The sequence below is a fragment of the Oryctolagus cuniculus genome, chromosome 18 (genome assembly GCF_051225735.1).
Source record: "Oryctolagus cuniculus isolate XC-2025 breed Fujian yellow rabbit chromosome 18, ASM5122573v1, whole genome shotgun sequence".
Classification (NCBI taxonomy): domain Eukaryota; kingdom Metazoa; phylum Chordata; class Mammalia; order Lagomorpha; family Leporidae; genus Oryctolagus; species Oryctolagus cuniculus.
In genome coordinates this window covers 31378651-31404446 of record NC_142884.1, presented here as the reverse complement: position 1 = coordinate 31404446, position 25796 = coordinate 31378651, and the positions used below count along the sequence as shown (strand labels likewise).

The following is a 25796-nucleotide window of genomic DNA, read 5'->3' as shown; positions in this document are numbered from 1 at the left end:
TAGCAATATGATTTTAGTAATATATCATGAGGTGCTTTTTTTAAATGGATTTAGCAGGTAAAATTGGGCTACCTAATGGGATGTAGCTGGAATAATCACCTTTTTGTTAAATAAATCTGAGGTAATAAATGTTAGTGTATGAAGACATTGAGTTTTCTTTTATTGGGCCTTCTTGGTTATTTTAATCTGGGATCTGCGAATTCTCATTTTCTTTATTTTATTCCTCATCATGTCGGACCAACTCTGCTGCTTTGGGGATTTTTTTAGTACATCTGACATTTGGAAATTTAGACAATAGTATAGTTAAAATGAGATGTACCAAGTAAAGTATTTATTTTTATTCTGATACATATTTTGGAATTCTTCTAAAATTCCTATTGAGTATCCTTGTTAAATTTAGTTGCATCCCAGGTTAAGACTTATTGGAGGCAGGCTCCATGGCTCAATAAGCTAATCCTCCACCTGCGGTGCAGGCACACCAAGTTCTAGTCCTGCTGGGAGAGCCAGATTCTGTCCCAGTTGCTCCACTTCCAGTCCAGCTCTCTGCTATGGCCCAGGAGTGCAGTGGAGGATGGCCAAAGTGCTTGGGCCCCGTACCTGCATGGGAGACCAGGAGGAAGCACTTGGCTCCTGGCTTTGGATCAGCGCCATGTGCCAGCTGCAGCACACTGGCGGCAGCGGTCACTAGGGGGTAAACCAACAGAAAAAGGAAGACCTTTCTCTCTGTCTCTCTCACTGTCCACTCTGCCTGTCAAAATAAAAAATAATTTTTATAAAAAGACTTATTGGAGCCACTTTAGTGATTATACCCATGAAACTTTGTTAATAAATGCAAATAGAACCTGGGAAAATTGATGTATATCTTATGCTGTAGAGACTTAAGATTGAACATCTTTTTTTAATCTTTTTTAATTATATAATTTAAAAACAAATTTTAGATTTTTTTTTTTACTTTACTAAGTCACAGCTCTGGCCCCATTAATATGACTTAACAATGTTTTTTCCTCTCAGAATTATCTGTATTGTTTCAGTTAACTGCATGCCTTTTCTTTACATTCAGATTCCCTCAGCTGTCAAAGCTTATTCATCTTAATTCTGTTGTTCCTATTTCCCTCCCTTTTATTCTGTCCCTAGGCTAATTGAGATCATGATTCTCCATTCCTTCTGTGTGGTGTCACAGTAGGCTTGAAGTGTTCTTTTTCTCTTCTGATTTCTAAAGAAAGAAATTATGTATTCCCCCAGTTTAGATATTTTAATAATGCACTCTAAAACAAAGGTTAAATGTTCTTAATTTGACAAGAATTTTCGGGGCCAGTGGTGTGGCATAGTGTGTAGAGCCACCACTTGCAGTGCTGGCAGCTCATATGGATCCAGATCTCTGCTATAGCCTGGGAAAGCAGTAGAAGATGGCCCAAGTCCTGGGCCCCTGCACCCATGTGGGAGACCTGGAAGAAGCTCCTTGCTCCTGGCTTTGGATTGGCACAACTCTGGCCATTGCAGCCAACTGGGGAGAGAACCAGTGGATGGAAGACCCCTCTCTCTTCTCTGCCTCTCTCTGTGCAACTCTGACTTTCAAATAAATAAATAAATCTTTAAAAAAAGATTTTTTCTAATTTTAGATTTGTTCTACTTCATTGCCACTTCAGGGTGTGTGTAAGGAGTGCATATCCAGTTTTTCTATTTTGGAATTTTGGGATTTTGTATTAGCTCTGCTGTGTATTCATTTTTCTTGAGCATTGGTGATATCTTCTCCTTAGTTGTATTAAGAGAGAGAGCAATAGCCCTCATGTCTTTTTAGGTAAGTAAGACATATTAAAAACGGAGCATTCAGTATACATTCATAGTATTTTGACTTGTTCAATTGATTTTCCTGACCTCCCTTGGATATTCTTGGTCTTTGCTGTACAACTTTCTATACTCATTAATTCTTTGATATTCCCAAATCCAGAAAATGAATGACTCAACAGCTGTGTTCCTGTATTTGCTGGGACTCAGGGTAAGAAGCAAAGTGGAGGTGTTCAGGAATCTAAAGTTACATGCTACATAGCAAAGCACATCATTTCCTATACAAAGTGACTGGGAAATCCAGAATCTTTTGCACACATATTGGATCCTGAACTATTACTGGACTATTCAGTAAGATTTTAATGTATTTATTTTCTGTGTGTGTGTTTGTATTTCTAAATAAACTCTGCTGGGCTACTTAACATTAACATGTATTGCAGAATTCTTTCATCAGTTTTTACTTTTAAAAAGTTTCTCTTTCAGTTTTATGGGAGAGGGTAGAAGTTTCCTGCTATGTAACTGAAAGTTCATTCATTCATTAAAGTTAAAAATATTTGTTGCAAATTGGTAGAATACTATTAATTCTCATGTGATTTACATGAAACTAAATACATTCTCTATTTTGTTTTGCTTAAAATTTCTGCATGTGTGGACTTCTTTTTTCCTTCTTGCCCCAAATCCCTTTGTGTATTGGGATGGCAAATGGGTTTTACACTGGAGAAAACATGTTATTTTGGCAAAGAAGTACTTAGCCTTCCTGCTTCAAGTATTCAAATATTGCATTGGAAATCAGTATATTTGTTTACTGTACAAATGTCCTTCATACAATTTTGTAATCTTCTGGGATGGGAGAGGAAGCAGGAAATAGGAGGATTATGGGTGGGAGGGATGTTTTGGGGGAGGGGAAGCCACTGTAATCCAAAAGCTGTACTTTGGAAATTTATATTTATTAAAAAAATTAAACAATTTTGTAATCTTCATCTTCCTTTTTATTTCATCCTTTTTAAAAAAAGATTCATTTATTTTACTTGAAAATCAGAGTTACACAGAGAAGGAGAGAGAGAGAGAGAGAGCAGTCTTCCAACCGCTGGTTCACTCCCCATTTGGCCACAATGGCTGGAGCTCTGCCAATCCAAAGCCAGGAGCCAGCAGCTTCTTTTGGGTCTCCTATGCAGGTGCAGGAGCCCAAGGGCCTGGGCCATCCTCTACTGCTGGATAGTAAGTCTTACTTGCCTAAAAAGATGGATAGTAATTTGAGTAGCCAGGACTTGAACTGGCACCCAATTGGAATGTCAGCACTGCAAGCCACAGCTCTACTTGCTACTCCACAGCATCGGCCCCCTAAATTCTTATGAGTATTGCTACACGATTGGAATTTATAATTGATAATGCTGAACAATTGAAACTGTCTTATTTACAATTGTAGGACTGGATATGGCAGTTCTACTTGAAGTAAAGTATGTAGCCTGCTTATTGTATGATTTTCGGAAAAGCATGTATTTATATATAACAGCAGATCTGTTAATCATTTAAAAGTGAATTGTCATGATTACCCAGATGTAAAGAATGCAATATGTGCTAATGAGTTAGCAGTCACAGACATTTAGAATTAGAGGGATTTTAGAACTTTTTCAATACTGCAGTTTTTATGAAAAACTAATAATTTTTTTTTATTTGACAGGTAGAGTTATATACAGTGAGAAATCAGAAAGGTCTTCCTTCCATTGGTTCAGTCCCCAGATGGCTGCCACAGTTGGAGCTGTGCCCATCCAAAGCCAGGAGTCAGGTGCTTTCTCCTGGTCTCCCATCCGGGTGCAGGGCCCAAGCACTTGGGCCATCCTCTACTGCCTTCCCGGGCCATAGCAGAAAGCTGGACTGAAAGAGGAGCAACCAGGACTAGAACACTTTGCCCATAAGGGATACCAGCACCACAGGTGGAGAATTAACCAAGTGAGCCACGGCGCTGGCCCCCGATAAATTTACTCTTAACAAAATATCAAAATATCTTATTTAGTATAAAGTTAGTAGTGAAAAGAGACTACCTTGTTGAACACAGAAATTTGAGATTATATTTCTTGGTATTAATTTGCATCTTAAGGCTTATTGCCTAGTTTATTTCAATATTTCAATCTAATATTACTAATAATATCTTGTACTTAGTGGTTCACTGTGTGCCAGACAATATTCTTTTGATTTTTTAAAAGATTTATTTATTTATTTATTTGGAAGTCCGAGTTACACAGATAGTGAACAAGAGGAAGAGAGAGAGAGAGAGAGGTCCTCCATCTGCTGGTTCACTCCCCAGATGGCCTAAAAGGTCAGAGATATGCCAATCTGAAACCAGGAGCCAGGACCTCTTCAGGGTCTCCCATGCAGATTCAGGGGCCCAAGGACTTGGGCCAACTTCCTACTGCTCTCCCAGGCTATAGCAGACAGCTGAATGGAAAGTGGAGCAGCCTGGACTTGAACCGGCCTCCATATGGGATGCCCCCACTGCATGCAGTGGCTTTACTAGCTACACCACAGCACTGGCCTCAAGACAATGCTCTAAAATGATGCATTAATTATTCCCAAATATTGAAAAGTGGCATGGTACACATTTGAATGTGTTGTTTTGTACTAGTTGTAGAAACAGTTTAAAATATATTTATATTTAAAAATGTAAGCTTTGATCTAAAGGTTTACTTTCCCTTAAGGTGCCTGTTTGGAAACTGAGAGATCATTGAAGTCTCAAGATAGAGTACAACTGATCTTATCCAAGCCTCCTTTATCACATGAGGATGCTAAATGCCAAGCCCAGAGAAGTAAAGTGAATTGTTCAAGGTCACATAGGTAAGTTGTGGCAGGGATAATTCTGTATTAGCATTAGGTATCCTGATACATAGGCCACTGTTCTGTCAATTTTGTACTCCTTCTGGAGTTAAAGATTCTAAGTTGTGGAAAATTGAATTTGGAAATTTAGTGGTTGCTATGTTGTTATGGTGAGAAATTTCTGTGTATAGCTATGAGTTGCTTAAATTTTATTCAATATATTTTTCTAGTATGTTTGCTATTTATTTGAAATGTATAACAAGTAGCTTCATCTATTTGCCAAAAGAATTTTTAAAGATTTATTTATATTATTTGAAAGTCAGAATTACACAGAGAGAGAAGGACAGGCAGCGAGAGTGGTCTTCCATTCACTGGTTCACTCCACAGTTGGCCTCCATGGCTGGAGCTGTGCTGACTGGAAGGCAGGAGCCAGGAGCCTCTTCCTGGTCTCCTATGCAGGTGCAGGGGCCCAAGGACTTGCACCATTTTATAGTGTTTCCCAGGCCATAGCAGAGAGCTGGATAGGAAGTGGAGCAGCCAGGTCTTGAACTGATGCCCCTATGGAATACCAGCACTGCAGGTGGCAGCCTCACCCACTATGCCACAGTGCCAGCCCTTGCCAAAAGAATTTATAGAAGCTATTCCATATATACACTTCACAATTATTTAGTTACTTGACATGAACTATCCCTGCATATTTGAAAATTTTGAATGGTATCACTTGGGTTTTAAGAATGTTATATTTTAGGTCTCTTAATATTTTTAGTGATGATGTTTTAAAGGCCCTTTCTGTTTTATGAAAAATGATAAGGATTTTGTTTTACAATGGCCATAGTATTACTACTTAAAGCAATAGATTAAATAAAACTTTTAAACAAAGTCATTTAATACTGAATTCTAACACACTGGTATATTTTAAAGTGAGAAGCCGGATTTCTTTCAGATATTCTAAAGAAGAATGATAATCAAAATTGAAGACATCTACAGTTTTTAATCACTTGTTTTAAATATTGGTCATAATGGTCCAATTTTGAGTTTAATTTTAATTAGCTTTTAAATGATTCAATATGTTTTATAGAAAAAATTCGGAGAACATAATTATATACTCAACCTCCCTCCCTTCTTTTTCCTTCTTTGTCATTTTTTTTAGCTTATGAAATGACATTTTCAGTTTACATTACATTAAAAAGGGTTCTTGAATCAAGGGACAAGTTTAACAGGCAAAAAGCAAAAAGATCGTAATTTAGAGGGAATATAGACAATGGCTCTAAACAATATTTGAATATCACATCTAAACAATATTTGAATAAATTGATAAATATTTTAATTTCTCCTACTAAAATGCTCAAAGTCTTTAATTATTTATCAAATATTAGTGCAAAATTATGGATTTAAATGATCCCAAAAAGTGATGAATTTTTGTGTAATAAAGTCCAATTTTTGTCAAGGCTTTTTGACAGTCTCACAGAAAACTTATGTTTGTGAATGGGAAGAATAATACCAAAATATCCATACTACCAAAAGCAATTTGCAAATTCAATGTAATCCCAATCAACATACCAACGATGTTCTCAGAGCTAGAAAAAATGATGCTAAAATTCACATAGAAACATGAGAGATGCTTAACATCTAAAGCAATATTATAAAGCAAAAAAAAGCTGGAGATATCACACCATATTTTAAGACATATTACAGGGGTCAGCACTATGACAAAGCAGGTAAAGTCACCGTCTGCAGTGCCGGCATCTCATATGGGTGCCAGTATGTTTCCCAGCTGCTCCACTTCTTATACCCCTCTCTGGTATAGCCTGAGAAAAAAGTAGAAAATGGCCAAAGTCTTTGGGCCCCTGCACCTGCATAGAGACCTGGAAGAAGCTCCTGACACTTGGATTCAGATCAACAGAGCTCCGGCCATTGTGACCATTTGGGGAGTAAACCAGTGGATGGAAGACCTCTCTCTCTCTCTGCCTCTACCTCTCTGTAACTCTGCCTTTCAAATAAATATACTGCAAAAAAAAAAGAAGAAGTGTTAGCACTGATATAATAACAGACACATAGTTCAATGGAAAAGACTTGGTAGCATAGAAATAAACCCAAATTTCTACCAGCAACTCATATTTAACAAAGGAACTAAAATGAACTGGAGAAAGAAGAATCTCTTTCACAAGTGGTGCAGAGGAACTTGATTATCCATATGTAGAAGCCTGAAAAGAGACTCCAACATCTCTTACACTATGTGAAAGTGAACTCACAGTGAATTAAAATGTAATCATAAGACCCAAACCCAAGTAAACATAGGGAAACTCTAAATATTGTCAACACACAATAGCTTTTGGGTAAGATTCCAATAGCAATAGTCACAAAAATAAAAACAGAGACATTTGAGTATATCCAACTAAGATACTTCTTCACAACAAAGTAAACATCAGAGTGTAGATACAATGAACAGATGGCAGGAAAAATTAAAACTCTGAATGTTTACAGATTTCCAGAACATTTACATGAATTGGAAAAACTCCAAAAAATACAGTGAAGAAACAGGCAAGGATCTGAATAGACATTTCTCAGAAGAAATGTACATGGTCAAAACATGTGAATATGCCCGATGTCACTAGCCATTATGTAAATATAAATCAGAACACCATATCAGTCTCCAACACCTGTGGGAGAATACAACACTCAGGTGTTTGTGTGTGCAGCAAGTGGGTTTAGAGGACCCTGTTCACCTCTGGAGAGCAGAGCCTACAGGGAGGTAAAGAAACCTTACTGCGCAGGGGCATGCTAATCTTCTCTGTATCATTCCAATTTTAGTATATGTGCTGCCGAAGCGAGCACATGTGCTGCCGAAGCGAGAAAGAGATGAAAAGAATTTATCTCAGCTAGCCACTAATATTCAAGAAACAAGGTCTTCAGGAAAGCCAACTCAACTGACATTTTTATGTCATTGTTAAATAAAGGAAAAATTATCTAGGTTCAGCAATACGTAGTTTATAAGAGAAAGACTACAGAGTAATTTCCTTGGCATAGAAATAACTTTGTCTTTTTTTTTTTTTATCTATGAGGGCTTGCTATCACCACCACACACCCACATCCCATATACAAATGTCTGGCTTGAGTGGTAGCTTCTCTGCTTTGAGGCAAGTTTCTGCTAGTGTGCACCCTGGGAGGAGACGGAGGATGGCAGAAGTGCTTGGGTCCCTGCACCCAAATGGGACATCCAGAATGAATTCCCAGTTCCTGGTTTTGGCTTGGTCAAGCTTTGGCTATTGCAAGTGTCTGGGGAGTGAAGCAGTGGTTCCCTCTTCCTGTCACTCTGCCTTTCAAATCAATAACTGTTGTTGGTAATGACTAATAATGATATTCACTGATTGTCAAATTTTGAATCTGTTAATTATAGACAATTTCTCTTTGTATTTTTAAACTTTCATAATGTTCTGTAGCCAATTTCATCACTAGAAATAAAAACTTTTCCTCAAAAAAAAAAAAAAGAAACCTTACTGCTTTCCTAATGTGCTTATTAAGTTCTTGACCAGCGCCTGTTAGTCTTGCCACAAACTTTCTAGTCTTACTACTTTCCTTCTTCTTCTTCTTCTCTGTGACTTGTAAAATAGTATACATTCTATATACTGTGGATACTTTTGATTTATTTTATTCCTTCGGTCTCCTATGAAGTTCCTCCACAAAAGCACAGCCCTCAAAATATTCATTCATTTATGCAGTCTGCAGATTTCATGAGCTACTAAATTCCAAGTAGTATGTTAAAGGCAAGATCTGGGTCTAAGAGAAAAGTGGTCTAAATTCTGTGCCTAGAAGAGGATTTGGGACATAGTAGAACTTCAGTGAAGTGCTATGTGAATGACATGCACTCATTAAATGAGTAATCTAAAGCATACACTTCATTTAAGCAACACAGCAGCCCTACTCACCTCAGGTAGAGCAATTGAGAGGAATAATGTGAACAAAAATAAGACATCAATAAGTTGAATAATAACAGAGAAAAAACAAAATGAGATAGATGCCAACATTACTGAGCTATTTTTGAGGAATTAAATTGATAGAGGGGCTGGCATTGTGGCCAAGTGGGGAAAGCTGCAATCTGTGAGGCCAGCATAACATCTGAGTTCCACTTTGAGTTTAGGAATCTCCACTTCCAATTTAGCTCACTGCTAAACACCTGGGAAACCAGCAGAAGATGGACGAAGGACTCAGGTCCTTGCCACTCATGTGGGAGACTTGGATGAAGCTCCTGACTCCAGCATGCCCCAGGCTCAACTGTTGAAACTCTCTGGGGTGTGAGCCAGCAGATGAAAGCTATCTATGTCTTTCCCTCTCTCTCTAAATCCACCTTTCAAATAATAAAGATTTAATAAACAAATTAACTGATTTCAAAATACACAAAAACATGAACAATACTATATCATTTTTATGCCAAACTGATAAAAAATAACAAATGCTAGAGAGCACATGGGAAAAGAAAACCACCATATATGGTAGGTGAAAACACAAGTTAGTACAGATGTTATGCAGAACAGTATGGTCATTCCTTAAAAAGGATAAAAATTGGGGCTGGCGCTGTTGTGCAGTGAGTTAAAGCCCTGGCCTGAAGGGCCAGCATCCCATTTGGGTGCCAGTTCTAGTTCCAGCTGCTCTTCTTCCAATACAGCTCTCTGCTATCTCCTGGGATAGCAGTAGAAGATGGCCCAAGTCCTTGGACCCATGCACCCATGAGGGAGACCCAGAGGAAGCTCCTGTCTCCAGGTTTCAGAATGGCATAACTCTGGCCTTTGTAGTCATCTGTAGAGCGAACCAGCTAATGGAGGACCTCTCTGTGTCTCTACCTCTATTGTAACTCTTTCAAATAAATAACAAAAATTAAACTAAGATAAAAATTGACCTACCATGTGAGAGTTATCTTGCTCTTGGCTATATAGAATAAGGAAATTTTATTAGAAGGAAAGGAGGAGAGCATATCAAAGATACAGCAATTTTCCCATAACACAGCCACTATAACACAGTTCACTGCAGCCAGGATGTGAAACCAATCTAGCTGTCCATCAATGAAAAACAATGGACAGGGCAACCTCTTTTAGATACAAAAAAAGAACAAAATATTATTAAATTAATTGAAATAAGCCAGAAGCAGGAACACAAATGTCACCTGGTCCTTGTCGCATGTGGAAGTGAAAGAAAATAATGGATCTGAACACAGAACTGTGATTACTAGAGGCTGAGAAGGGAAGCAGCTAGGGATAGAGGGGGATTGGATAATAGGTATCAAAAATCAAAGAGGCAGAAAGAACTTCTGGTGTTCCATAATATAATGAGATGACTACATTCAACCATATTAGGTTCTGTGTAAAGAACTGAAGGAGAGGAGCTGGTAGTCTCAAATCATGGAGAAGAATTAGAAACTGTAGTTGCTTGGGGGCCAGCATTGTGGCACAGTGGGCTAACACCCTGGCCTGAAGCACCAGCATCCCATGTGGGTACCAGTTCTAGTCCTGGCTGCTCCTCTTCTGATCCAACTCTCTGCTATGGCCTGGGAAAGCAGTAGAAGATGGCCCAAGTCCTTGGGTCCCTGCACCCAAGTGGGAGATCTGGAAGAAGCTCCTGGTTCCTGGAATCAGATTGGCAGAGCTCCGGCCATTGTGGCCATCTGGGGAGTGAACCGGCAGAGGAAGACCTCTCTCTCTCTCTGCTGCTACTTCTCTCTGTAACTCTGTCTTTCAAATAAATAACTCTTTAAAAACTTAATAAAACTGTAGTTGCTTAGCTTGATCACTTTTTACTGCATAAATGTGTGCAAATATTGCACTACACCCTGTAATAATGCATGACTAGGACACATTAATCACAAATTATTTCAATGAAATTTTAAAAATTAGAAGCATTTCTTTATATTAACAATGAACTATTTGAAAATGAAATTAGAGAAACATTTCCATGCATAGCAGCATAAGAACCAGGAACCAATGTCTTCAATGTTATCAGTGATGAATCAGATTCACAGCCCCCAGCACTCAGTTTTTGCCATATACTTTACCATGGCAATTGTGGGCATATAGTAGTAAATCAATGGACAGGAATCCTTTGTCTCTAAATCTGCTAAATAAATAAACAAGGAATTCATCAAAGAAAAAGAGATATCAATTTGGATGCCAGGCACAAAAACACATGCACTTGAGCTATCCTCCAGTTTGTGATGCCAACAAATCTTTCAGACATGTTACATTTTCAGAGACTTTTCTGTAATCTTGCTAAGCTTTCTGGAAATCTGCCTTATAGCAAAGGGTTTCCCAATTCCATTACACTCATGATTTTTCTTTTGTGTGATATATTAGTTTACCATCTAGAGATAATTTATGGTACAAAACTTTTGTATGCATGCATGTTTTCTCATTTGTGAGTCTATTCATGGGAATTGAAGACTGATTTATAACAGAAATACATTTTCCAAATTCATTGCATAGACTTTTGTTCCTTATGAATTCTCTGAAGTCTGTTGATGTCTAATTTCTGGCTAAAGGTTTTATTGTATTTACAGCATGCAAAGACTATCACCTTTTGTGAATTCTGTGTCTATACAAGCCTGAAATAAAGAAAATGTTTTTGCACAATCAGTATACGCCTAAGAAACCACCTGTGTCAATTCTCTGATGTACCATTGACTTCTGACTCTAATAATATTTATAAGCTTTCTCCTTTACATGAGTCTCTGTTGGATAGGATGTGATTTCCAGCAAAAGGTTTTGTCACAATACTTACATGAATTTTGGAGAAAAGCTCTTCCACATTCATTATATTGTTAAGGTCTCTCCCTTGTTCAAATTCCATGATGGATTATGAGGCATTACCTATGTGAAATGACTTTCTCACATTTATTTCATTCATTAGATATATATGTTGTGCATTCTGATATAAGGAGAGATTTGGGCAGAGCTTTCCAACACTCATTACACCTATAAGGTTTCTCTCCCACGTGAATTCCCTGTTGTCTTATGAGGTATGGCTTCTAATTAAAGGGATTTTACTTTCAAAGGAGTTTTTCCCTATATGAATTTGATGATGTACAATGAGGGCTGAATTATGGTAAAAGGCTCTGAGTCATTACATTCATAAAATTGCTCCCCATGAGAATTCTTTTATGTTTGATGAGGTCTGATTTGCACCACAAAGGCTATTCACATGTATTATATTCATGCATTTCTCCCCTTGGTGAATTCTCTAATATTTCATGAGATATAACTTGCACAAAAAGGTCAAGTAGAAAATTCCCTGTGTGGATACTCTGATATCTTATGAGTTATGAAGTACAGCAAAGAGGCTTTCCACCATCCTTCCATCCATAAAACCTACCTAAATTGAGCAACAAAGATATAGAAAACCTAAACACACACATAACCAGATGGAAATGATACCAGTAATAAAGACCATCACTACCAAGAAAACCCCAAAACTGGAAGGCTTCACTGCTGAATTCTAACAGACATTTAAAGCACTAACTGCAATTCTTCTCAAGTTATTCAAAACAATTGTGAGAGAGGCGATTCTCCCAAATTCTTTCTATGAAGCCAACATCACCTTCATTCCTAAACTTGAAAAAAGTGCAACAAAGAAAGTAATTATAGACCAATTTCCCTGATGAACATACATGCAAAGATCTGCAACAGAATTCTGGCCAATTGAATCCAACAATGCATCGGAAAGATCATCCACCCAGACCAAGTGGGATTTATCCTTGGTATGCAAGGATGGGACCAAAGGCTTTTCCACAGTCATTTCATTTATAAGCTTTCTCCATGGTGTGAAGGCTCTGATACTTTCTGAGGTTTGACTTCTCAGCAAAGGTTTTTCCACAGTCATTGCAATCATAAGGTTTCCCCCAGTACAAATTGTCTGATGCTTTGTGAGCTTTGATTTCTCAGCAAAGGCTTTTCCACAATGATTGCATTCATAAGGTTTCTCCCCTCTGTGAATTCTCTGATGATTTATGAGGTTTGCCTTCTGGCCAAAGGATTTTCCATAGTAATTGCATTCATAAGGTTTCTCACCTGTGTGAATTCTCTGATGATTTATGAGGTTTGCCTTCTGGCCAAAGGATTTTCCACAGTCATTACATTCAAAAGGTTTCTCACCTGTGTGAATTCTCTGATGATTTATGAGGTGTTTCTTCTGGCCAAAGAACTTCCCACAGTCATTAGATTTGTAAGATTTCAACCCTGTGTGAATTCTCTGATGTCTAATGAGATCTGACTTCTGGTGAGTGGTTTCCACACAATCATTACACACATGAGGGTTTTCCACAATATGAGTGCTGTGATGGAGGGTATTTAATACTGAATGAATTCCCACAAGGTTTACATGCATAGGATTTCTTCCCTATATTTGGTCTATGATTCAGTCTAACATGTGATTGGTAAATGACAGGTTCCACAGTCCCAATATACTTATAAATGTTCTCTCTTTTCAGGTGAATACAATCAGAATTCCACAGTCAGTCAGCTGGGAGGGGTGGATGAATCCGGAAACAGCTGGTTTCCTTGTACTAAAACAAGCGCCATATCATGAAGGACTCTTGCATTTCTTTTTCTTTTTTGCATTTTTCACATTTTCTTATTTATCATGGTTTGTAATAAATTTTCTGATGTGGGTTGTGGTTTTGAGGCTGGCTTAAGGAGTTCAGGGAACCAGAGGAATGGTCTTTTTCAATTAGGGCACAGCTGTTGTTTCTCTCCAATTCTGGCTTTCTGTAATTGCTTTGGGTGCCTCAGGCAATTTTTCATTTTGAGCGACTTTTTCCTAAATGCTTTGTTGGTCTGAGTTGGTTTTGCCTTTTTCCTTTTCAAATTGTGTATTCTGATGCAATACAAACAAGGGTTTAGAACGAGGATCCATCAGGAAATTGAAAAACAGAACATATTGGGTTTTCATGATTAGAAATCATAGGCAACATGACCAAGATGAGTTTTTGGGTTTTGGAAAATGACATAGAACCCTTCCACTGAGGGGCAGATATTAATTTCCTCCAAATCGAGAGTGAGTGCGATTTTCAGGTGAATTCAATCAGAATTCCACAGCCAGTCAGCTAGGAGGGGTGGATGAATCCGGGAACAGCTGGTTTCCTTGCAACTAAATCAAGCCCAATATCACAAAGGACTCTTGCATTTCTTTGGCTTCTTTCTCTTTTTTCTTTTTATCATGGTTTGTAATGAATTTTCTGATGTGAGCTTTGGTTTTGAGGCTGCAATATAGAGTTCAGTGCACAGGAGGAATGGTCTTTTTCAAACAGGGCATAGCTGTTGGCCTGCTTCAATTCTGGCTTGCTGTCATTGTTTTGGGTGCCTCAGCCGATTTGTGGTTTCTTGTGTGGCAATTTCCTAAATGTTTTCGGGGTCTGAGTTGGCTTTGCCTTCTTCATTCCCAAATTCTGTATTCTGACGCAACACAAACAAGAGTTTGGACAGAGTAGCCATTATGAAATAAAAAACATTACAAATGGGCATTTGAAGAATATAAATCTACAGGTAACACGACCAAGGTGAGTTTTTGTGTTTTGGAAAATCAAATGGAACACTTTGGCTGAGGTGACAGATATTAATTGCCTCCAAAATGAGTTTCACTGTGATTTTCAGGTTAATTCAGACAGAATTCCACAGGCATCAGCTGGAGGTGTGGATGAATCCGGGAACATTCGGTTTTCTTGAGACTAAATCAAGTCCAATATCATCATGGATTCTTGCATTTTTTGGCTTTTTTCTCATTTTTCTTATTTATCATGGTTTGTAATGAATTTTCTGATGTGAGCTTTGGTTTTGAGGCTGGCATATTGAGTTCAGGGCACAAGAGGAAGGTTCTTTTTCAACCAGGGCACAGCTGTTGGCTTGCTCCAATTCTGGCTTGCTGTCATTGTTTTGGGTGCCTCAGCCGATTTGTGGTTTCTTGAGTGCCAATTTCCTAAATGTTTTCTGGGTCTGAGTCGGTTTTGCCTTCCTATTCCCAAATTTTGTATTCTGATGCAATACAAGCATGTTTTGGAGAGTAGCCATTATGAAAGAAAGAAAAAAAAAAAAACACAGCGCATTGCCATTTCAGGATTAGAAATCTACAGGCAACACAACCAAGATGAGTTTCTGTGTTTTGGAAAATGACATAGAACGCTTCTGCTGAGGGGACAGATTCTAATTCCCTCCCAAATGAGTGTGAGTGCGATATTGAGGTGAATTCAATCAGAATTCCAGAGTCAGTCTGTGGAAGGGTGGGATGAATCTGGAAACAGCCAGTTTCTTTGTGTCTAAATCCAGCCAAATATCAAAAAGGACTCTTGCATTTCTTTGGCTTTTTCACATTTCCCTTATTTATCATGGTTTGTAATGAATTTTCTGATGTGACCTTTGGTTTTGAGGCTGCAATATAGAGTTCAGGGCACCAGAGGAATGGTCTTTTTCAAACAGGGCACAGCTATTGGTGTGCTCCAATTCTGGCTATTGTCTTTGTTTTGGGTGCCTCAGCTGAAATTTGGTTTCTTGAGTTTCACGGCGATTGTCAGGTTAATTCAGTCAGAATTCCACAGGCAGTCAGCTTTAATGGTGGATGAATCTGGGAACAGCCAGTTTCCTTGCAACTAAATCAAACCCAATATCATTATGGATTCTTGCATTTCTTTGGCTTTTTCAATTTTTTCTTATTTATCATGGTTTGTAATGAATTTTCTGATGTGAGCTTTGGTTTTGAGGCTGCAATATGGAGTTCAGGGCACAAGAGGATGGTTCTTTTTCAATCAGGGCACAGCTGTTGGCTTGCTCCACTTCTGGCTTGCTGTCATTGTTTTGAGTGCCTCAGTCGATTTGTGGTTTCTTGTGTGGCAATTTCCCAAATGTTTTCAGGGTCTGAGTTGGCTTTTCCTTCTTCCTTCCCAAATTTTGTATTCTGATGCAATGCAAAGAAGAGTTTGTATAGAGTAGCCATTATGAAATAAAAAACCCAACAAATAGGCATTTGAAGCTTAGAAATCTACAGGTAACATGACCAAGGTGAGTTTTTGTGTTTTGGAAAAAAAAATGGAACACTTTGGCTGAGGTGACAGATATTAACTGCCTCCAAACTGAGTTTCTCTGTGATTTTCAGGTTAATTCAGTCAGAATTCCACAGGCAGTCAGCTGGAGGGGTGGATGAATCCGGGAACAGCCGGTTTCCTAGCGACTAAATCAAGCCCTATATCATTATGGATTCTTGCATTTCTTTGGCTTTTTTCTCTTTTTTCATATTTATCATGGTTTGTAATGAATTTTCTGATGTGAGCTTTGGTTTTGAGGCTGGCGTATTGAGTTCAGGGCACAAGAGGAAGGTTCTTTTTCAATCAGGACACAGTTGTTGGCTTGCTCCAATTCTGGCTTGCTGTCATTGTTTTGGGTGCCTCAGCCGATTTGTGGTTTCTTGAGTGCCAATTTCCTAAATGTTTTCTGGGTCTGAGTCGGTTTTGCCTTCTTATTCCCAAATTTTGTATTCTGATGCAATACAAGCAAGATTTTGGCAGAGTAGCCATTATGAAAGAAAGAAAAAAAAAAAAAAACACAGCGCATTGCCCTTTCAGGATTAGAAATCTACAGGCAACACGACCAAGATGAGTTTCTGTGTTTTGGAAAATGACATAGAACGCTTCTGCTGAGGGGACAGATTCTAATTCCCTCCCAAATGAGTGTGAGTGCGATATTGAGGTGAATTCAATCAGAATTCCAGAGTCAGTCTGTGGAAGGGTGGGATGAATCTGGAAACAGCCAGTTTCTTTGTGTCTAAATCCAGCCAAATATCAGAAAGGACTCTTGCATTTCTTTGGCTTTTTCACATTTCCGTTATTTATCATGGTTTGTAATGAATTTTCTGATGTGACCTTTGGTTTTGAGGCTGCAATATAGAGTTCAGGACAACAGAGGAATGGTCTTTTTCAAACAGGGCACAGCTGTTGGTGTGCTCCAATTCTGGCTATTGTCTTTGTTTTGGGTGCCTCAGCTGAAATTTGGTTTCTTGAGTTTCACTGGGATTGTCAGGTTAATTCAGTCAGAATTCCACAGGCAGTCAGCTTTAGTGGTGGATGAATCTGGAAACAGCCGGTTTCCTTGCAACTAAATCAAACCCAATATCATTATGGATTCTTGCATTTCTTTGGCTTTTTTCTCTTTTTTCTTATTTATCATGGTTTGTAATGAATTTTCTGATGTGAGCTTTGGTTTTGAGGCTGGCATATTGAGTTCAGGGCACAAGAGGATGGTTCTTTTTCAATCAGGGCACAGCTGTTGGCTTGCTCCAATTCTGGCTTGCTGTTATTGTTTTGGGTGCCTCAGCTGATTTGTGGTTTCTTGTGTGGCAATTTCCCAGATGTTTTCAGGTCTGAGTTGGCTTTTCCTTCTTCCTTCCCAAATTTTGTATTCTGATGCAATGCAAAGAAGAGTTTGTACAGAATAGCCATTATGAAATAAAAAAAAAACACAACAAATAGGCGTTTGAAACTTAGAAATGTACAGGTAACATGACCAAGGTGAGTTTTTGTGTTTCTGAAAATAAAATGGAACACTTTGGCTGAGGTGACAGATATTAATTGCCTCAAAACTGAGTTTCACTGTGATTTTCAGGTTAATTCAGTCAGAATTCCACAGGCAGTCAGCTGGAGGGGTGGATGAATCTGGGAACAGCCGGTTTCCTAGCGACTAAATCAAGCCCTATATCATTATGGATTCTTGCATTTTTTGGCTTTTTTCCATTTTTCTTATTTATCATGGTTTGTAATGAATTTTCTGATGTGAGCTTTGGTTTTGAGGCTGGCATATTGAGTTCAGGGCAAAAGAGGAAGGTTCTTTTTCAATCAGGGCACAGCTGTTGGCTTGCTCCAATTCTGGCTTGCTGTCATTGTTTTGGATGCCTCAGCCGATTTCTGGTTTCTTGAGTGGAAATTTCCCAAATGTTTTCTGGGTCTGAGTCGGTTTTGCCTTCTTATTCCCAAATTTTGTATTCTGATGCAATGCAAAGAAGAGTTTGTACAGAATAGCCATTATGAAATAAAAAACACAAAAAATAGGTGTTTGAAGCTTAGAAATCTACAGGTAACATGACCAAGGTGAGTTTTTGTGTTTATGAAAATAAAATGGAATACTTTGGCTGAGGTGACAGATATTAATTGCCTCCAAACTGAGTTTCACTGTGATTTTCAGGTTAATTCAGTCAGAATTCCACAGGCAGTCAGCTGGAGGGTTGGATGAATCCGGGAACAGCCGGTTTCCTAGTGACTAAATCAAGCCCTATATCATTATGGATTCTTGCATTTTTTTGGCTTTTTTCTCTTTTTTCTTATTTATCATGGTTTGTAATGAATTTTCTGATGTGAGCTTTGGTTTTGAGGCTGGCATATTGAGTTCAGGGCACAAGAGGAAGGTTCTTTTTCAATCAGGGCACAGCTGTTGGCTTGCTCCAATTCTGGCTTGCTGTCATTGTTTTGGGTGCCTCAGCTGATTTGTGGTTTCTTGTGTGGCAATTTCCTAAATGTTTTCGGGGTCTGAGTTGGTTTTGTCTTCTTCCTTCCCAAATTTTGTATTCTGATGCAATACAAGCAAGATTTTGGACAGAGTAGCCATTATGAAAGAAAAAAAAAAACACAGCAAATTGACCTTTCAGGATTAGAAATCCATAGGCAACACAACCAAGATGAGATTCTGTGTTTTGGAAAATGACATGGAACGCTTCTGCTGAGGGGACAGATTCTAATTCCCTCCAAATGGAGTGTGAGAGTGATTTTGAGGTGAATTCAATCAGAATTCCAAAGTCAGTCTGTGGAAGGGGGGGATGAATCTGGAAACAGCCAGTTTCTTTGTGTCTAAATCCTGCCAAATATCACAAAGGACTCTTGCATTTCTTTGGCTTTTTCACATTTCCCTTATTTATCATGGTTTGTAATGAATTTTCTGATGTGAGCTTTGGTTTTGAGGCTGCAATATAGAGTTCAGGGCACCTGAGGAATGGTCTTTTTCAAACAGGGCACAGCTGTTGGTGTGCTCCAATTCTGGCTATTGTCTTTGTTTTGGGTGCCTCAGCTGAAATTTGGTATCTTGAGTTTTACTGCAATTGTCAGGTTAATTCAGTCAGAATTCCACAGGCAGTCAGCTTTAGTGGTGGATGAATCTGGGAACAGCCGGTTTCCTTGCAACTAAATCAAACCCAATATCATTATGGATTCTTAGATTTCTTCGGCTTTTTTCTCTTTTTTCTTATTTATCATGGTTTGTAATGAATTTTCTGATGTGAGCTTTGGTTTTGAGGCTGGCATATTGAGTTCAGGGCACAAGAGGATGGTTCTTTTTAATCAGGGCACAGCTGTTGGCTTGCTCAAATTCTGGCTTGCTGTCATTGTTTTGAGTGCCTCAGCCGATTTGTGGTTTCTTGTGTGGCAATTTCCCAAATGTTTTCAGGGTCTGAGTTGGCTTTGCCTTCTTCCTTCCCAAATTTTGTATTCTGATGCAATGCAAAGAAGAGTTTGTACAGAATAGCCATTATGAAATAAAAAACACAACAAATAGGCGTTTGAAGCTTAGAAATCTACAGGTAACATGACCAAGGTGAGTTTTTTTGTTTTGGAAAATCAAATGGAACACTTTGGCTGAGGTGACAGATATTAATTGCCTCCAAACTGAGTTTCACTGTGATTTTCAGGTTAATTCAGTCAGAATTCCACAGGCAGTCAGCTGGAGGGTTGGATGAATCCGGGAACAGCCGGTTTCCTAGCGACTAAATCAAGCCCTATATCATTATGGATTCTTGCATTTTTTTGGCTTTTTTCTCTTTTTTCTTATTTATCATGGTTTGTAATGAATTTTCTGATGTGAGCTTTGGTTTTGAGGCTGGCATATTGAGTTCAGGGCACAAGAGGAAGGTTCTTTTTCAATCAGGGCACAGCTGTTGGCTTGCTCCACTTCTGGCTTGCTGTCATTGTTTTGGGTGCCTCAGCTGATTTGTGGTTTCTTGTGTGGCAATTTCCTAAATGTTTTCGGGGTCTGAGTTGGTTTTGTCTTCTTCCTTCCCAAATTTTGTATTCTGATGCAATACAAGCAAGATTTTGGACAGAGTAGCCACTATGAAAGAAAAAAAAAAAACACAGCAAATTGACCTTTCAGGATTAGAAATCCATAGGCAACACAACCAAGATGAGATTCTGTGTTTTGGAAAATGACATGGAACGCTTCTGCTGAGGGGACAGATTCTAATTCCCTCCAAATGGAGTGTGAGAGCGATTTTGAGGTGAATTCAATCAGAATTCCAAAGTCAGTCTGTGGAAGGGGGGGATGAATCTGGAAACAGCCAGTTTCTTTGTGTCTAAATCCTGCCAAATATCACAAAGGACCCTTGCATTTCTTTGGCTTTTTCACATTTCCCTTATTTATCATGGTTTGTAATGAATTTTCTGATGTGAGCTTTGGTTTTGAGGCTGGCATATTGAGTTCAGGGCACAAGAGGAAGGTTCTTTTTCAATCAGGGCACAGCTGTTGGCTTGCTCCAATTCTGGCTTGCTGTCATTGTTTTGGGTGCCTCAGCCGATTTGTGGTTTCTTGAGTGCCAATTTCCTAAATATTTTCTGGGTCTGAGTCGGTTTTGCCTTCTTATTCCCAAATTTTGTATTCTGATGCAATACAAGCAAGATTTTGGAGAGTAGCCATTAGGAAAGAAAAAAAAAAAACAAAACGCATTGCCCTTTCAGGATTAGAAATCTACAGGCAACACAACCAAGATGAGTTTCTGTGTTTTGGAAAATGACATAGAACGCTTCTGCTGAGGGGACAGATTCTAATTCCCTCCCAAATGAGTGTGAGAGCGATTTTGAGGTGAATTCAATCAGAATTCCAAAGTCAGTCTGTGGAAGGGGGGGATGAATCTGGAAACAGCCAGTTTCTTTGTGTCTAAATCCAGCCAAATATCACAAAGGACTCTTGCATTTCTTTGGCTTTTTCACATTTCCCTTATTTATCATGGTTTGTAAGGAATTTTCTGATGTGAGCTTTGGTTTTGAGGCTGCAATATGGAGTTCAGAGCACCGGAGGAATGGTCTTTTTCAAACAGGGCACAGCTGTTGGCTTGCTCCAATTCTGGCTATTGTCTTTGTTTTGGGTGCCTCAGCTGAAATTTGGTGTCTTGAGTTTCGCTGTGATTGTCAGGTTAATTCAGTCAGAATTCCACAGGCAGTCAGCTTTAGTGGTGGATGAATCTGGGAACAGCCAGTTTCCTTGCAACTAAATCAAACCCAATATCATTATGGATTCTTAGATTTCTTTGGCTTTTTTCTCTTTTTTCTTATTTATCATGGTTTGTAATGAATTTTCTGATGTGAGCTTTGGTTGAGGCTGCAATATGGAGTTCAGGGCACAAGAGGATGGTTCTTTTTCAATCAGGGCACAGCTGTTGGCTTGCTCCACTTCTGGCTTGCTGTCATTGTTTTGAGTGCCTCAGCCGATTTGTGGTTTCTTGTGTGGCAATTTCCCAAATGTTTTCAGGGTCTGAGTTGGCTTTGCCGTCTTCCTTCCCAAATTTTGTATTCTGATGCAATTTAAAGAAGACTTTGTACAGAATAGCCATTATGAAAGAAAAAACACAACAAATAGGCGTTTGAAGCTTAGAAATCTACAGGTAACATGACCAAGGTGAGTTTTTGTGTTTATGAAAATAAAATGGAACACTTTGGCTGAGGTGACAGATATTAATTGCCTCCAAACTGAGTTTCACTGTGATTTTCAGGTTAATTCAGTCAGAATTCCACAGGCTGTCAGCTGGAGGGGTGGATGTATCTGGGAACAGCCGGTTTCCTAGCGACTAAATCAAGCCCTATATCATTATGAATTCTTGCATTTTTTTGGCTTTTTTCTCTTTTTTCTTATTTATCATGGTTTGTAATGAATTTTCTGATGTGAGCTTTGGTTTTGAGACTGCAATATAGAGTTCAGGGCACCGGAGGAATGGTCTTTTTCAAACAGGGCACAGCTGTTGGTGTGCTCCAATTCTGGCTATTGTCTTTGTTTTGGGTGCCTCAGCTGAAATTTGGTTTCTTGAGTTTCACTGGGATTGTCAGGTTAATTGAGTCAGAATTCCACAGGCAGTCAGCTTTAGTGGTGGATGATTCTGGGAACAGCAGGTTTCCTTGCAACTAAATCAAACCAAATATCATTATGGATTCTTGCATTTCTTTGGCTTTTTTTTCTTTTTTCTGATTTATCATGGTTTGTAATGAATTTTCTGATGTGAGCTTTGGTTTTGAGGCTGGCATATTGAGTTCAGGGCACAAGAGGATGGTTCTTTTTCAATCAGGGCACAGCTGTTGGCTTGCTCCACTTCTGGCTTGCTGTCATTGTTTTGAGTGCCTCAGCCGATTTCTGGTTTCTTGTGTGGCAATTTCCCAAATGTTTTCAGGGTCTGAGTTGGCTTTACCTTCTTCCTTCCCAAATTTTGTATTCTGATGCAGTGTAAAGAAGAGTTTGTACAGAATAGCCATTATGAAAGAAAAAACACAACAAATAGGCGTTTGAAGCTTAGAAATCTACAGGTAACATGACCAAGGTGAGTTTTTGTGTTTATGAAAATAAAATGGAACACTTTGGCTGAGGTGACAGATATTAATTGCCTCCAAACTGAGTTTCACAGTGATTTTCAGGTTAATTCAGTCAGAATTCCACAGGCAGTCAGCTGGAGGGGTGGATGAATCCGGGAACAGCCGGTTTCCTAGCAACTAAATCAAGCCCTATATCATTATGGATTCTTGCATTTTTTTGGCTTTTTTCTCTTTTTTCTTATTTATCATGGTTTGTAATGAATTTTCTGATGTGAGCTTTGGTTTTGAGGCTGGCATATTGAGTTCAGGGCACAAGAGGAAGGTTATTTTTCAAAAAGGGCACAACTGTTGGCTTGCTCCAATTCTGGCTTGCTGTCATTGTTTTGGGTGCCTCAGCTGATTTGTGGTTTCTTGTGTGGCAATTTCCTAAATGTTTTCGGGGTCTGAGTTGGTTTTGTCTTCTTCCTTCCCAAATTTTGTATTCTGATGCAATACAAGCAAAATTTTGGACAGAGTAGACATTATGAAAGAAAAAAAAAAAAACACAGCAAATTGACCTTTCAGGATTAGAAATCCATAGGCAACACAACCAAGGTGAGATTCTGTGTTTTAGAAAATGACATGGAACGCTTCTGCTGAGGTGACAGATTCTAATTCCCTCCAAATGGAGTGTGAGAGCGATTTTGAGGTGAATTCAATCAAAATTCCAAAGTCAGTCTGTGGAAGGGGGGGATGAATGTGGAAACAGCCAGTTTCTTTGTGTCTAAATCCTGCCAAATATCACAAAGGACTCTTGCATTTCTTTGGCTTTTTTCTCTTTTTTCTTATTTATCATGGTTTGTAATGAATTTTCTGATGTGAGCTTTGGTTTTGAGGCTGGCATATTGAGTTCAGGGCACAAGAGGAAGGTTCTTTTTCAATCAGGGCACAGCTGTTGGCTTGCTCCAATTCTGGCTTGCTGTCATTGTTTTGGGTGCCTCAGCAGATTTGTGGTTTCTTGTGTGGCAATTTCCTAAATGTTTTCGGGGTCTGAGTTGGTTTTGCCTTCTTCCTTCCCAAATTTTGTATTCTGATGCAATACAAGCAAGATTTTGGACAGAGTAGCCATTATGAAAGAAAAAAAAAAAACACAGCAAATTTACCATTCAGGAATAGAAATCCATAGGCAACACAACCAAGATGAGATTCTGTGTTTTGGAAAATGACATGGAACGCTTCTGCTGAGGGGACAGATTCTAATTCCCTCCAAATGGAGTGTGAGAGCGATCTTGAGGTGAATTCAATCAGAATTCCAAAGTCAGTCTGTGGAAGGGGGGGATGAATCTGGAAACAGCCAGTTTCTTTGTGTCTAAATCCTGCCAAATATCACAAAGGACTCTTGCATTTCTTTGGCTTTTTTCTCTTTTTTCTTATTTATCATGGTTTGTAATGAATTTTCTGATGTGAGCTTTGGTTTTGAGGCTGGCATATTGAGTTCAGGGCACAAGAGGAAGGTTCTTTTTCAATCAGGGCACAGCTGTTGGCTTGCTCCACTTCTGGCTTGCTGTCATTGTTTTGGGTGCCTCAGCTGATTTGTGGTTTCTTGTGTGGCAATTTCCTAAATGTTTTCAGGGTCTGAGTTGGTTTTGCCTTCTTCCTTCCCAAATTTTGTATTCTGATGCAATACAAGCAAAATTTTGGACAGAGTAGCCATTATGAAAGAAAAAAAAAAACACAGCAAATTGACCTTTCAGGATTAGAAATCCATAGGCAACACAACCAAGATGAGATTCTGAGTTTTGGAAAATGACATGGAACGCTTCTGCTGAGGTGACAGATTCTAATACCCTCCAAATGGAGTGTGAGAGCGATCTTGAGGTGAATTCAATCAGAATTCCAAAGTCAGTCTGTGGAAGGGGGGGATGAATCTGGAAACAGCCACTTTCTTTGTGTCTAAATCCTGCCAAATATCACAAAGGACTCTTGCATTTCTTTGGCTTTTTTCTCTTTTTTCTTATTTATCATGGTTTGTAATGAATTTTCTGATGTGAGCTTTGGTTTTGAGGCTGGCATATTGAGTTCAGGGCACAAGAGGAAGGTTCTTTTTCAATCAGGGCACAGCTGTTGGCTTGCTCCACTTCTGGCTTGCTGTCATTGTTTTGGGTGCCTCAGCTGATTTGTGGTTTCTTGTGTGGCAATTTCCTAAATGTTTTCGGGGTCTGAGTTGGTTTTGCCTTCTTCCTTCCCAAATTTTGTATTCTGATGCAATACAAGCAAGATTTTGGACAGAGTAGCCATTATGAAAGAAAAAAAAAAAAACACAGCAAATTGACATTTCAGGATTAGAAATCCATAGGCAACACAACCAAGATGAGATTCTGAGTTTTGGAAAATGACATGGAACGCTTCTGCTGAGGGGACAGATTCTAATTCCCTCCAAATGGAGTGTGAGAGCGATCTTGAGGTGAATTCAATCAGAATTCCAAAGTCAGTCTGTGGAAGGGGGGGATGAATCTGGAAACAGCCAGTTTCTTTGTGTCTAAATCCTGCCAAATATCACAAAGGACTCTTGCATTTCTTTGGCTTTTTTCTCTTTTTTCTTATTTATCATGGTTTGTAATGAATTTTCTGATGTGAGCTTTGGTTTTGAGGCTGGCATATTGAGTTCAGGGCACAAGAGGAAGGTTCTTTTTCAATCAGGGCACAGCTGTTGGCTTGCTCCACTTCTGGCTTGCTGTCATTGTTTTGGGTGCCTCAGCTGATTTGTGGTTTCTTGTGTGGCAATTTCCTTAATGTTTTCGGGGTCTGAGTTGGTTTTGTCTTCTGCCTTACCAAATTTTGTATTCTGATGCAATACAAGCAAGATTTTGGACAGAGTAGCCATTATGAAAGAAAAAAAAAAAAACACAGCAAATTGACCTTTCAGGATTAGAAATCCATAGGCAACACAACCAAGATGAGATTCTGTGTTTTGGAAAATGACATGGAACGCTTCTGCTGAGGTGACAGATTCTAATTCCCTCCAAATGGAGTGTGAGAGCGATCTTGAGGTGAATTCAATCAGAATTCCAAAGTCAGTCTGTGGAAGGGGGGGATGAATCTGGAAACAGCCAGTTTCTTTGTGTCTAAATCCTGCCAAATATCACAAAGGACTCTTGCATTTCTTTGGCTTTTTCACATTTCCCTTATTTATCATGGTTTGTAATGAATTTTCTGATGTGAGCTTTGGTTTTGAGGCTGGCATATTGAGTTCAGGGCACAAGAGGAAGGTTCTTTTTCAATCAGGGCACAGCTGTTGGCTTGCTCCACTTCTGGCTTGCTGTCATTGTTTTGGGTGCCTCAGCCGATTTGTGGTTTCTTGAGTGCCAATTTCCTAAATGTTTTCTGGGTCTGAGTCGGTTTTGCCTTCTTCCTTCCCAATTTTTGTATTCTGATGCAATACAAGCAAGATTTTGGAGAGTAGCCATTATGAAAGAAAGAAAAAAAAAAAAAACACAGCGCATTGCCCTTTCAGGATTAGAAATCTACTGGCAACACGACCAAGATGAGTTTCTGTGTTTTGGAAAATGACATAGAACGCTTCTGCTGAGGGGACAGATTCTAATTCCCTCCCAAATGAGTGTGAGTGCGATTTTGAGGTGAATTC

The 25796-nt window shown here is 38.9% G+C and overlaps 1 long non-coding RNA gene and 1 pseudogene across 1 annotated transcript in view; one reads left to right on the top strand and one right to left on the bottom strand.

The window, feature by feature from the left end:
* The window catches only part of LOC149120906 (uncharacterized), a 35545-nt gene extending 27522 nt beyond the window's left edge, over window positions 1-8023 (top strand). Inside the window, exons 2-3 of the long non-coding RNA XR_016224948.1 lie at window positions 4482-4617; window positions 7659-8023. This is a non-coding gene — a long non-coding RNA (uncharacterized LOC149120906). The remainder of the gene's footprint in view (window positions 1-4481; window positions 4618-7658) is intronic.
* Window positions 7364-7431, bottom strand: LOC149120907 (U6 spliceosomal RNA; annotated as a pseudogene).
* Window positions 8024-25796: the final 17773 nt, after the last annotated feature.